Source organism: Hippoglossus hippoglossus, chromosome 21, assembly GCF_009819705.1.
Source record: "Hippoglossus hippoglossus isolate fHipHip1 chromosome 21, fHipHip1.pri, whole genome shotgun sequence".
Taxonomy (NCBI): Eukaryota; Metazoa; Chordata; class Actinopteri; order Pleuronectiformes; family Pleuronectidae; genus Hippoglossus; species Hippoglossus hippoglossus.
This window is the reverse complement of record NC_047171.1, coordinates 23,886,417-23,900,920: the sequence shown is the minus strand read 5'-3', so window position 1 is coordinate 23,900,920 and position 14,504 is coordinate 23,886,417. Positions and strand designations below refer to the sequence as shown.

At 41.8% G+C, this 14,504-nt stretch overlaps 1 long non-coding RNA gene across 1 annotated transcript; it reads left to right on the top strand.

Annotated features, from left to right (window-relative positions):
* Nucleotides 1-331: 331 nt before the first annotated feature.
* Nucleotides 332-6,290, top strand: LOC117755290. Its single transcript, XR_004612570.1, has 3 exons — nt 332-381; nt 905-907; nt 6,033-6,290. It is a non-coding gene; the product is annotated as an uncharacterized LOC117755290 (long non-coding RNA).
* Nucleotides 6,291-14,504: the final 8,214 nt, after the last annotated feature.

The window sequence follows — 14,504 nt, the reverse complement described above, 5'->3', positions numbered from 1 at the left end:
CTGAGGCTCAACACAATGTCTGGTTGCTGCATGTTTACAACAGAGAGCAGATCTATTTGTTGATGAAGCTCTTGGAACAGTTGATGCTCTATTTTCTCTTATCTGCTGAGTAGTTTGTTGTCTTTGTGTTGGTTTGTGGTCGTCGAGGATCGTTCTCACAAGAAGTTTCCGTTCTCGTCTGGATCTAGAAGTCAAATGACGTTTGTCTGCAGGTGACAGGATGAAATAGTGTGTAAGATTTAGGTGAAATTGATCTATTGACAAACATTCAATATAAAACAATTGACACAGAGAGAGAGAGACACACAGAGAGACCCAAAGAGAGACACACAGAGAGAAGGAGAGAGAGGGAGAGAGACAGACTGGCTGGTTTAAGTGAGAGTGAGACATACAGAGACACCCAGAGAGTGAGACACAGAGAGATAGAGAGAGACAGACTGGCTGGTTTAAGAGAGAGAGAGAGACACAGAAAGAGTGAGACACACAGAGAGACACAGAGAGAGAGACACACAGAGAGACCCAGAGAGTGAGAGAGACACAGAGACACCCAGAGAGTGAGACACAGAGAGAGAGAAAGACAGAGAAAGAGAGACAGACTGGCTGGTTTAAGAGAGAGAGACACAGAGAGAGAGAGATTTTTTTGATTTTTTAAAACCTTTATTTTCAAAATTTATACAAAACTACTGTCAATGTTTCCATGACAATAAGTGGATCTGTGCAGTACAGTTCAGAACAATATTAAAACCTACCTAGAAAATAATATTAAATATTAAAACATTGTCAATCACAGAACATATTACGTCATTAAAACACCACTGTTTGATGAAGCCACCCATGTTCTTCATTTCTTTAAAAAACCTAAAATCTACCCAGACTCTGGCCTTCAGCAGCGAGATAAAAACAGGAAGTGCTTCTTGTCCTGCCCTGTCCTCTACTCTGTTTTTTCTGCTGCTGTAGATGGACAGTTTGGCTTCCCCTACTATCCAGTTTAACAATTTCCACTTGCTAGGGTTGGACTTTCTATATCCAACTCCTAGGATGAAGGCACTCTTACTCCACGGCTCATCAAACTGTTTAAAAACATTCTGAAGTGTGTTAAAAAGGTAACAGAGTCTTCTACAGTCATAAAAAGCATGAAAAACTGTCTCTGCTTCTCCACAAAATGGACAACTGCATTTGACGGTTGGGTTGATGATAGAAATAAAACTGTTGACCGCGATGGCACCGTGTAAAATCCTCCATTGCAGGTCACCAGTCCTTTTCTTCAATGGTGGTTTGTATAAAACCCTCCAGACTGGTTTGACCTTGCTGTCCACATCCAGTCTTCTCCTCCACACCGTGTCAGTCCTCACATCCAGTTTGCTTCTGTTCAGGGTTAAAACACAACATTCATACATGGCTCTTCCTTTGGCTGTGTGCAGTTCTACCTGTTTCCAGTCAGTTTTATTTAAAAAAGGTCCTTTGAGCCCGTCCAGATTCGGAGTAAAACCCAACTCTGGGAAAGGGTCGCTGTCGTCGGGGGTTTCTGTTCCAGTCCTGTACTCCTGTAGCATCTTTACCTCCTCGTCTGTGAGTCTCTTAATCCATAAGTTTAAAATGTTTCCTGCCTGTCGCATGGACCTCTGTCCGATGAGAGAAGCCACAGCCGGGATGTCAGTCAGTCCAGGACCTGCTGCATCGACTATCTTCCTCAGGGTTACAGCTCCGGTGGTGCACAGCATACTGGTGAGGCCTGGTGTTGAGCTGCTCTGGACATCCAGCCTGGCTCCATTTATTAACGGCTCTTCCAATAGCCAGTGCAGTGAGTTTGCAGGTTCCAGCCTTTTCCATTTAAAAAGGTTCCATGTCTTAAAAAGTGACTGATAAAAAGGAGATAATCCGTACAGTTTTAAAAGCTTAAAATCCATTAAGAACAGTGCCATGTCTAAAACCAAACCAGTTGTCCCCCTCAGGATGCTGCTTGCCACTTGTCTCCAAACAACATTCTGTGGACCTGCAAGATACTTTTGGATAAACTGTAATCTAAAAGTGGCTACCCTGCTTTGAATGTGCACCAGCCCTTGCCCCCCCTCCTCCTTTGGTAAAAACAACACACACTGGGGCACCCAGTGTAACCTGTCCCAAAAGAAATCTGTTAAAATGGTTTGTAGTTTTTGTGTGAGTCCTTTCGGTGGTTCCATGCATGCGAGTCGATGCCACAGAGCAGAAGCTACTAGGTTGTTAATTATCAATGTTCTGCCTCTGTACGATAACTGTGGTTTCAGCCATTTCCACTTGTTAAGCCTCCCTTGTATTTTCTCAGCCACCCCCTCCCAGTTCTTCTGAACTATGGACTCATTGCCGACATATACCCCCAGGTACTTGAGACCATCTCTTCTCCACTTCAACCCCCCCGGCAGACTGGGTAGCCCCCCCTCCCAACTTCCAGCGCTTCACTTTTCCCCCAGTTCACTCTGGCAGCTGACATGGTTTTAAAATCACTGACAATTTTTCCGAGTTCTTGGATATCCTTCAGATTTTTTACAAAGACGAGGATGTCGTCTGCATATGCTGATACAATGTGGCTCTTTTTAAAATCATTTAAAATCAAACCCTCAATGTTAGCTCTTATCTTATTTAGCATTGGTTCAATCGAAAGTGCGTATAACATCCCTGAGAGCGAGCAGCCCTGTCTCGCCCCCCTGTGCACTTTAAAAGGTGCACTCAGGCCTCCATTAATCTTCAGTACACTCTCAATGTCCTGATACAAAACCTGGATCATAGCTATGAGACATGGGCTGAGGCCAAACCTCTCCAGAGTCTTCCAGAGGTAAAGGTGCTCAACCCGGTCAAAAGCCTTTTCCTGGTCTAGAGAAATGAGACCAGTTTTTATGCCTAATGAACTAGAGAAGTCAACAATATCTCGAATTAAGGACACATTGTCCAGGATAGACCTACCAGGCACACAGTAGGTCTGGTCTTGGTGAATCACTTCCTCCATCACCTCTCGCAGACGGTTTGCCAGCGCTTTAGAAAGGATCTTGTAATCCGTGCATAAGAGGGACACAGGACGCCAGTTTTTGATCTCCTGTAAGTCTCCTTTTTTTGGCAGGAGAGTTATTACCGCCCTCCTGCAGCTTATCGGCAACACCAAGTCTCTAAAACTCTCGTTAAAAACAGATAAAAGATCTTCCCCCATCTCGTTCCAGAACTCTTTAAAAAACTCTACCGGAATCCCGTCGATGCCAGGGGCCTTTCCCCCCTCCATGCTCTGCAGGGCCGTGTAGAGTTCTTGTATCGACAGGGGGCCATCCAACCCAGTGTTCACGTCTTCAGGGACTTTGGGCAGCTCTCCACAGAAAGATTCATATATGGCAATGTTCTCGGTGTATTCACTTCTGTGCAGATCATTATAAAAACTCGGGGCTCTCCTCAGGATCTCCTTGCTGTCACTGAGTTCCTCTCCTTCAGGAGATCGCAGCGTGTGGATGAGTCGGCCTTGTCCGTTCTTCTTCTCCAGTCCAAAGAAGAATTTCGATGGTGCATCCATGAGCGCTGCCGTCTGGAACCTTGATCTGACCAGCGCCCCCTGAGCCTTAGTGCCCAGTAGGTCTGTAAGAGCAGATTTTTTAGACTTGAGATCTTTAATATGATCTCGATTTCCAGTGGAATCTATTAAATTCAGCAACTCCACAATTTCCGTCTCTAGATCCTCCATAGATCTGGTAATGTCTCTTGTAACATTGAGAGTATACTGTTGACAGAGCTGCTTTATCTCCACCTTCCCATAGTCCCACCACAGTTTTAAAGAAATAAAATCATTTGTTCTTTCTTTAAAACCGCTGCAGAAAAACTTAAAAACATCCTTAAAATGTGCATCACATAAAAGAGACGTGTTAAAATGCCAGTATGCACTTCTGGACTTTAATTTAGAGATAAAAACGCTGCACACAACCAGCGCGTGGTCCGTAAAACCTACCGGGAGTATACTGCACTTTCTGAAGATGCTAAAATTATGTTTAAAACAATAAAAACGGTCCAATCTCGCCATGGAAATTAGATTCCCTCGGCAATGAGTCCAGGTGTATTGTCTTTTATTGTCATTCATCCTTCTCCACACATCACAAAGTTCATGAGCCTGCAGCAGCTGCCTCAGTGCACGCTGCAATGCTCTGTGGGGCTCTAGGTGGTTCCTGTCTAAAACATCATTTTCTCTACAATTAAAATCTCCTCCTAAAAATTAAAAATCATCTACTTTAACTTTGCTTAAAACTGTGTCTAAAACCTTTAAAAAACAGACTCTGTCGGGTCCTGAGACCGGAGCATAAACATTTCTAAAAACTAAATAAAACTGCTCAACCTTTGCCCTCACCACCAGTAGTCTGCCCTCCACCACCTCCTCCACTTCCAAAGACTCTGGTGTGAAACTCTTGAAGAAGATGATGCCCACCCCCCCACTGGTTGTGCTTAGGTGGCTCAGGACCACCTGCCCCTCCCACTCTTTTTTCCAGTCATTCTCATTTTTAGAGTCACTATGTGTTTCTTGTACAAACACCACTTCAGTTCTTTTAAGTTTTATCTGCTGGAACATCAGGGACCTCTTCACCGCGTCTCTGGCTCCGTTTATATTCAAAGAGCTAATGTTTAAAAGACTCATGTTGTAAAATATAAAAACCCCACACAAAAACAGGACTGATTGATAATCAGGATGTAAAACTTTATTCATCATCTTCATCGTTGTTTTTCTCTTGCCTAACTTTTTGAACAATCTTTTTGAGTCTATATATTTCCTGGTCGGTGAAGCCTCCTCTGCCTTTGCTGCTCATGTGCAGCCGGGCAGAGTTTGAGAGCTGCTCTTTATCAGAGAAATAATCTTCTATTTTCAATCCTTTCATATTCTTTGTTTTCTGGAGAAACACTTTTATCTTCCCCGCACTGTAGCTTCTTGTGCTCTTCTGGCTTCCTGTCCTGAAGTCGGAGGATTCACTGTCAGCAGAGTCGGTCTCCATGTTGGACTCAGACTCTGCTGCTCCTCTCCCTCCTTTCTTCACTGTTCCTTTCTTTGCCTTTGAGCTTCCACTGTTGCTCCTGGTCTTTCTTTTCAGATGAGGAACTTTAAGCACCTCCTCATCTCTCTCCATGTCAATATCACTTACTTGGCCCTGTTGGACCCCGCCTGTCTCCTCCTGTTCCCCCTCACCTACCTGATCTACCTGTTGGACTCCTCCTGTCCCCTCCTGTCTTTCCTCACTCACCTGATCTACCTGTTGGACCCCCCCTGTCCCCTCCTGTCCTTCCTCACTCACCTGACCTTCCTTTGGGACCTCCCCTGTCCCCTCCTCACTCACCTGACGTAAAATCACGTAGTCAAACTCTTCCACTCTGAGTTTAAACACCAGGTTCAGGTCCTCAGTCCAGTTGTTCAGAATCATAAATAGATGCCTTCTGTGGGACACCACGTGTTTTAGCAGAGGGGACCTGCATCCTGAGGACACTTTCTTTACTTGAGACACTATCTTTCCGTGTCTGGACAGTTCTCTTATCAGAGTCTCGTCTCTAATGAACGGGGGGACGTTGGACAGAGTCACTTTAACCGCCGGTGTGGCGAGAGGCAGAACCGATACGAAGGTATCGCTCACTTCGATCCCGGTCGCCACCACCGTGTTCGCCTTCTCTACACTGTCTAGAAAGATGACAACCGCGTTGTTCATCCTCGCAGTGGACTTCACGCTGCTGTGCCCCTCTACCCCCCCCCCACGGCCAGGCTGCACTCCTCCACCGAGCACGGGAAGGCCGGAGCGGGTTAACCTGGTGAGGTCCATGGCGTTTAGCACACCGGCCCGCGGCCGACTGCAAACACTCACACACACGCACCACCTAACACCTCCTCCGTGTACACCACAACACCACGACCCTATAACCGACAATACACTATATCTATAAACAGAATTATCAACAAATAAACCAAAATCGCACAAACCGCTCATTAACCGCAACCAGCTCTCAGCTCACACACACTCCACCACACTCCAGAGAGAGAGAGAGAGAGAGAGAGAGAGAGAGAGAGAGAGAGAGACTCCCCTCCTGCTATGTGTGTATCTGGTTGCCATGGAAACTCAACTGAATGCACCTGTTCTCTCCCCACTGGGAAGAGACAAATCTAAACTCTGAGTGCAGCACTCAAACAACTATAATTAAAAAACTATAAGTCCTATCTGTGAAATAAAGACACCGTGAGAATCCCAAGACGTTGCCGAACACACAGATATATTTGGGATTTGTGAGAGTAAAAAAATGGGACCGTGGGAGCGAGTTATGCGAGTTGATGCTCCTTCAAGAAATGTTTTCTCTGAAATAACATTAGACCCAATGGAGAGGGATTGGTTTTTCCTTAAAGGAGCTACACACCTCATGTAATGTGCTCCTAGCATTAGCTTAAGCTCCCGTCAACTTGTCCTTAAACACATTCAAACTCCCCATAAACCAATTAAAACTCACCAGTAAAAAAAAAGCATTTTCTGAAATAAATGACTGGGAAAACTTCCCTCATCAATCACCATGCCAACCAGATGCTTTGATATGAATTTGAATCTGAATTTGATTGGCAGTGATGGGAGTTGTTTTTTTATTACTTTCTCTACAATACTATAGTTAAATACCAAGGTTAATCTTCCCACTGTTACAAAAATCACATTGTTTGGTAGAATAAGATGTGGAATGTGAAAATATCCTGGTGCTAAAGATGTGTTTTCCACAATGCCTGGCCTAGGAGACCTAACGCTACTTAGCATCACGCTATCACGTATCACTCATTCATTATCACGTATCACAACATAAAATGACAAGAATACCACAGGAATCAAAGATAAGCAGCAGAAAACACAAAACAAGCCAGCAACAATATTCCCACATTTGTCATAGAAGCAACAGAAACCAGCACATTATCAACATTTAACAGCAGCAGGTAACAGCAGCAACTTCATATTATACAGCGGTCTCATTTCAAACTTAAATTATGAGTCTGAATTGTATCGGTTAGCATGCTGGGTAAATACAGAGAGCGAGTGAGACATGACTTACCTCAGTCAAGGTCAGAGTGCAATAGAAACTGTCTTAAACTTTAACAGTATTTAAGGCAATCAACAGCCAATCAGGGGTCTCCTATTAAAATTGTCCAATCAAAATCATCCTGTTGTCACAGCAACAATGGGGGTATTGAGGGAATGTCCCTGTCAATCAAAATCAGCTTCTATTTCAAATCTTAGCATCTGGTTACTATGGTGATGAAAACACCTACTGATGACTAAGTTTGGGGGTCATTTATTTCAGTAAATACTTTTTTTCTGACTTAGATATTTTGATGACTATATTTGATTTACATTTGAAATAATAATGTTATGAATAATAACTAAATATTATATAATGTTATTAATGCTATTTAATTATATGTTTAAAACTCTTTAAAACTCACTTACTGAATGCACCTGTTCTCTCCCCACTGGGAAGAGACAAATCTAATATAATAATAATAAATAACAACACAGTGGAATGTTAGTCAGCTTTCCCTTGAATGCCAGCGAGAACGGTGTGTCGCGGCTCGCTCTTCCTAGCTCTACTGGAGGTGCTAGCGAGGGGCTACTAGCGCTAGCCGAAGATGACACACTCGGGCTCGGAGACTGCAGGACATTAAACGCTGTACAGTCTTTCAGATCCATTGTGTGGAGACATAGCACAGAAGCATGTATAATTAAAGCCCTCAAAAAGCCAATTCAGGTGTTGTTTAGTGTAGTATACATTGGACCAGAAGTTGGTGATGTATAGTGACCACATGCAGGGCTGGTTGTTGAACTGCTGTCAGTGGCTAGTTAACTAATAACTCACAAGAAAACCTATGGGAAAGCAATATTATAATTAAAATAATAGGTATATCTTATAGGTTATAAGATACGATAAGATAAAACTTTATTGATCCCACACCGGGGGAAATGCCCTTGTTACAGCAGCAGACAACAGAATGAGGTAGACAAGAGAATAAAGTCAAAGAAAAAATTCACCTGCCTGCACTGAGCAATTAATCAATCAAATTGTATTTGTCTCATAGGGCTTTAACAAGGTGTGACATCCTCTGCCCTTAACCCTCAACAAGAGTAAGGAAAAACTACTAAACAGGGAAAAAACATAGAAACCTAGAGAGAGCCACATGTAAGGGACGGACAGAAGTCCCACGTCCCAAGTGAGATGCGTAATGGAGAACATCAGCAAAACCAGTAATGTGCCATAGGCTGGATGCCAATATGGATGGAATAAAATGGCATGTCTGTTGGAAATATTAATGTGGTTCAATAATAAAACCTAATATAACATTTTTTTGATATGGCACACTAATTAACAAGAAAATTTCACATTGGCACTTGTCAAAAAGGTTGCCAACCCCTGGTCTATGGGATGATGACTCTAAATCATAGGACCATGAATTTAGTTCTGAGGTCTCAGACGATGAATCAGAGGTCTCAGAGCGTAGAGACCAAGAGACAAAACAGAAAATGGTGGAAGAAATTTTTTATTTCCTCTAACCAAGCAAGTGGGGTATAAAGAAGTAGAATGTTTACACTTTGGGAATATGTTTGTGAAGATTCTCAGTTATACAAGAATTTGGAAGGAGCTTTTCAGATGAGAAGTAAAATGTCTTCAAGCATCTACAACCAAGTGCATGGATGACCATGATAATACAGTGGTTAGCTCCGCCCTCTTTCTGACTACATGTTACTGTGCTACTGGTCATTTCCTCTGTATGCTTCAGTTTCCTACCACAAATTCTTCAATAAAAAAACAAACAAATCTTTACATCAATGACATAACATTAGGGTTAGGTGAATACAAAAATATCCAGGAACCTGACATTTTCAGGTCCCATGTAGTGCACGGGTCATCCAAGGACATAAGGTACTCCTCACTTGTCATTCAAACCCCAAGGACGCTTTGTTCCTAGTGTATTAATCCATTGTTTTTCTTGTCTTTTACGTAGAATATCTGTCCATGAGGATCCAGCTTGTAGTACTGTGATCCTGACTGAGTTGACTTTATGCCAAATAAAATGCAGGACCTTCTCCAAACAAATGAGTGACTGTTCAGGTGCTAGTGGCCTCTTTTGGATTCATGTATGATAGAATAATCTCCGTACAGCCTGGCTTTAACGTTGGAGCGTATCATAGCAATAAACAAGGAGTGTTAGGAAACGCCCAGCTACAGTGTGTCTGAGTGTTTGCTGGTCACCATGTTCCACGTGCTCCACCTCCACCCACACAGATCCTGAACTGAAGATAAATCAATATGTATTAATCCACCTGTGGGTGTTAGAGGACAACTGTTACAACCCAGATTAGAGCTAGGAGGAAGGGAAGTAACACAGCACCGGTAGAATCTGGCAAAGCAGCCTTTTATTGAAAAAATTAGGGGTTAGGGGCGGAGGGTGACGCCAAAACATAAAATAAACAAAAGACAAGCCCTCTTCCTAAATCCTGGTCCTACTCCCCTGACTCACGGTATCACACAAAAACAAAATAACACTGTCTAGCCGCTACCCAAACTAAACTTCACATAACCAAAAATACAGTCAGAACATCAACCATAAAGACTAGTGAAATAACAAAGGGAAACTGTGTGGAGTGCACAATGAAATAAGAATATAACAAACTAAACTACGGCCACTCAGAGAACCCTCATATACAAGTCAATATAATACAGCAAGTGGCACGAGGCGGACTGATCACATTAAATCTCAGCCACCCCCTCAACATCAAACAGGATTCCTTTTATTCCTTCGGTCACGAAGACTAGAGAGCCGTATAGGTCACTGATGACATTGGAGGAGGAGCCAGTGGAACGTGGATCACTGTCTTGGCCTGTGGGTGGTGCAGGGCGGTGCTCCAGGAGTAAACACCTGGTGTGGAGAAATAAACAACACTGCCCCCCCCCCAACATCTTTAAAGCAGTCGAGGCCCGTAACAACAACGTTGGGTGAAGATGTCAGAATATTACACATGTAATCTCTTTAGATCTATTGGATAATATGATGAACATATGGAGGATTGTTTTGTTTTTCATTTGTTTGATTTTAATTTATCATTAAGGATTTTAATTTCTTTCCTTAATTGTTTTGTTTATATTTAAATGTGTTATTTAAATCAGACACAGGAGACCCAGGAAGAGGCGTCGGTCACACCCCGACAAGTTTTTCTTTATTTGTGAAGCATTTTGTGCACTTTGTTTTGAGATGTGCTTTATAAATAAAGATATGATTTATTATTATTGAATGCATCTATTTGAATTGACTTTAATTGTTACTCTATGTTGTGAATGTAGGATAACATACTCTGCCTCTTACTAAATGCTCCTCTTAACAACAGGTATGAACAGGCCTCCGTGAAATGCAGTAAAGCCTGAAAAAACGTCAACTTCTTCCTGCTCTCAAACACAACCAGCCTGCATCAGGTCCTGTGACCATGAAACAAATGTCTTTCTCTACATTTTATTTCAGGTATTTCACTGTTGGAACTTCTATCCACATGTAACCGATGTATTAATGTAATTAGTTTATATTTCACCAAAAATCCACTTTAGTTGATGTTTTGCTGTTGTTTTCCATGTATATATCTGTTTTATATACATTTCTTTTGGGGATTTTTACTTTGATTGAGTTATGTTTTTGTTGGTTGACCTCTAACCTTCTCGCGATGTCATTTCCTGTAGATCGGTTCGCGCTTGAGAGATAACAAGCTCAAATCGTGGCATGCGGGAGCTCATAGAGGCACTTCCAGTGGCAACAGAAACTGCCACTGATTTGCAAAGGCAGTCGTCATTTGTCTAGTATATGCACTGATGCTTTTACACCATAGAAGTTCATAACTCACAAAAAATATTTTGTATTTTGATGGAGTAACAATAGGTAAATTTTAAATGTTCTTATGGATGTTAGTGTATTTAAATAAGAGTCATTGGAGAATGCCTATGATCCCGTCATAAGGAAAACATTTGGGCCATAGTGAACTTATGATGGTAAATAAAACTGTAAATGGTTCATATGCAATTGGAAAGTAAAGTTTTGTGAGTCTCTCTTTGCTGTCTTGTAACACAAAAACACTGAATACATTTATTCAGCCTAGAGAGAATACAGCTGAGCTGTCGTCAGACTCGTTCACTTCACAGAGAAAACTGACTTCATTTGGAATAAATCCAAACACACTGGATCTGCTGAGGAAGTTTAATGATTGATGCGTGAGATCAAACTCTGCAAATGGTGAATAAGAAGTATTTGATTTCATCACGGTCGAGTGGAAATCTGAACATCAGGAGAAAACTGAAATGACAGACAATGAGAAATGTGTCATTTTAAAAGAGCACTTTTATTAGAACTTGAGTATTTCTGTGATCTGCCCTGAAAAGACAGAGACTGAACATGAACACGGAGGTTTGTGGAGTTTCAGGAGGAAAACTGCCTCAGTTATTCTTTCACATGAGTTTCACTTTGTCTCCATCAGCTTTGAATAAAGACAAAAGAACAGACTGGATTTATTCTTTATTTCAACTTTCAGCTTCTTCACACATTAGATTTGTATTGCTTTATACATATATAAGAGATTGAAATGTATATACACATGTATAAAAACCACATAATATGGTTTTGGATAAGCTTCTTTTCAATAGGGTAAGCCTACAAAATGTCGCGTCTGCTTCAATGCGTAAAAAGGGTGGCCTGGAATGGAGTTAAATTCCCCGCCTCAATTATTGTCCCAGTCAGCCCCTGCTGAACACCTAGCAGTGTACTACTACAGTATTTGTCCCTCTTATATCTAATTTATAGACACTGACGTGTTGACTGGTGACAGTCTCTTCAGTAGTACTGCTACTTGAGTGTCAGGGATGTTTGCCTCGAGTATTTTGGTCTGCTCTTCCTTAAAGCTGTTCAACACAGTCTCTATTCAGCAGTTCAGCAGAAATCCGCCAGATGTCCTCCTTAACCCTTTGATACACAAGGTGTGCAAACCCCTTCTAATGCACAACATGGGTGAATCAATATTAATATATTAGTAATAGTATTAATTTCCTACGTTTTTTGCTATATATTTAAAATAAATTTATTTCATCATTTAATACTCCAGGTATTCAATAAATATCTTGTTTTTGATTACCACAAATCAATATTTTTATTTTGCCTTTCTTACTTTAGGAACAAACATAAATGTTATATTTCTACATCAATTTTACACATGGGTAAAAAAATTACTCATACAATATGTATTCACTACGGAACACCTACGATACATTTCACTCAGCTGCTTTTGCACATCTGATGTATTCAAGTCCTTTTTTATAATCCGTTACTAGTGAGAAAGAGAAATATGTACAATACTAGCCTTTTAGCTAGCTATTAGCTAGCTGTTGACATATTCTTTTCTAGCTAGAAGCCATAAATGGATCAATAAAATAAAACTCGAAATATGGGTGTGTCTTGGAATCCAGCTCTCCTAAATGAAGAGGGCTCATTTGATGACATAGAAGACTCATCTGATAAGTCCTCTGAAGAGGAAACTGAGACCTGGTCCAATAGATTGAGTAGAAATGGGTTTTACTGGACTGAGCATCCCTCCACTCAGGGAAGAACACGAAGCCACAACATCCGGTGGAGCTGCCCAGGACCTTTTTTTTATTTATTCAAAAAGTAAAAAAGAAAAAAGGATTTGTGATGATCAAAAGTTAATTGAGTAATACCTGAAATACTAAATGAAGACAAAATGAATTGACTACAAAGATATAGAAAATAAAAACTGAGTTGGGTCACCTTTGACCCATGTTGTGTATCAAAGGGTTCACAGAATGCCAACACATGCGCAGTAATTAAGAGGTGAACTCAGTAGATCATGTCACCACAGCCGACTCAAGCACGGATGATAAATATGTTTACGTCACACAAGCAACAAAAACCGTCAGACTGCCATTAACAAAAATATGGATTGCTGGCAAGCCTTCAGATGTCCTAAATTACACAGTGAATCTGATGGATAGGAACACTTATGAAAAGAATCAACCTCCAACTCATACAGTGTTATGCACCCACCAACAACACTGAGGAGGAAACAAAGGACATTTTCTATAACCAACTACAACAGCTACTCCAGGCCAGGAAAGAAAAAGACATCACTCTACTTATGGGCGACATGAACGCAAAGGTGGGAAACAACAACAGTGGATACCAACTGGTAATGGGGAAACATGGAATCGGCTGCATGAACGAAAACGGTGAGAGATTAGCATGAACAACCGAACTGTACCAGACCACCTTACAGAACAGGTTCCAAGCCCTGCAAGAAGAAGAGCACAAATCAGTGGAAGAGCACTGGAACGACCTGAAAAACATATGGAAGGAGGCATGCCTAGAAGTAGTGGGGAGAAAAACAAAAAACCATAAACCTTGGTTATCAACAAACACACAGAAGAAAATTGAAGAAAGGAGGGCAAAAAAAGACACACTATACAAAAGCAAAACCCGAGCAAAAAAGGCAGCAGCTCACAAAGAATATGAAACAGGAAATAAAGAGGTGAAGAAAAGTGCAAAATGTGACAAGCGGAACTACATCGAGAATTTGGCACAGGAAGCAGAGGAAGCAGCTGAAAAAACAACCTCAAAGAACTCTACATGACCACCAAGAAACTAGCTGGAAAGTTTAGGCAGACAAACACTCAGATCAGGGACAAACAGGGACGACTCCTCATCACCAAGGAAGAACAACATCAAAGGTGAACAGAACACTTTAGGGAGCTGCTCAACAGACAGCCCCCTGCCCAAAAGGTAGAGATCCCACCAGCCACGCACACGCTTGACATCAACTGTGCCCCCCCAACAAGATCTGAGGTGAGGAAGGACATCAAGGCATTGCGATGTGGCAAAGCAGCAGGGCCAGATGACATCCCATCAGAGGCTCTACAAGCGAATCTCGACACCTCAACCACCATGCTCCACCAGCTAATAAAGACCATATGGATTGTTTACCCTTATCAATGCTGCTAAAACCTTTATCTTGATGTTCTCCTTTACACTTGACATCCATTGCACTTCTGTCCGTCCTGGGAGAGGGATCCCTCACATGTGGCTCTCTCTGAGGTTTCTACATTCTTTTTACCCTGTTAAAAGGTTTTTTTAGTAGTTTTTCCTTACTCTTGTTGAGGGTTAAGGGCAGAGGATGTCACACCTTGTTAAAGCCCTATGAGACAAATTGTGATTTGTGAATATGGGCTATACAAATAAAATTTGATTGATTGATTGAAGAAGGAAACATACCAACAGACTGGAAGGATGGGCTCATTTCTGTCATACCAAAGAAAGGAAACCTCAGGGATTGCAACAGCTACTGAGGGATCATGTTGCTATCAACACCAGGCAAAGTGTTCAGCCGCATCATCTTGGAGAGACTGTGTAAGGGGGTTGATGATGAACTGAGAGAAAACCAAGCTGATTTCAGGAATGAAAG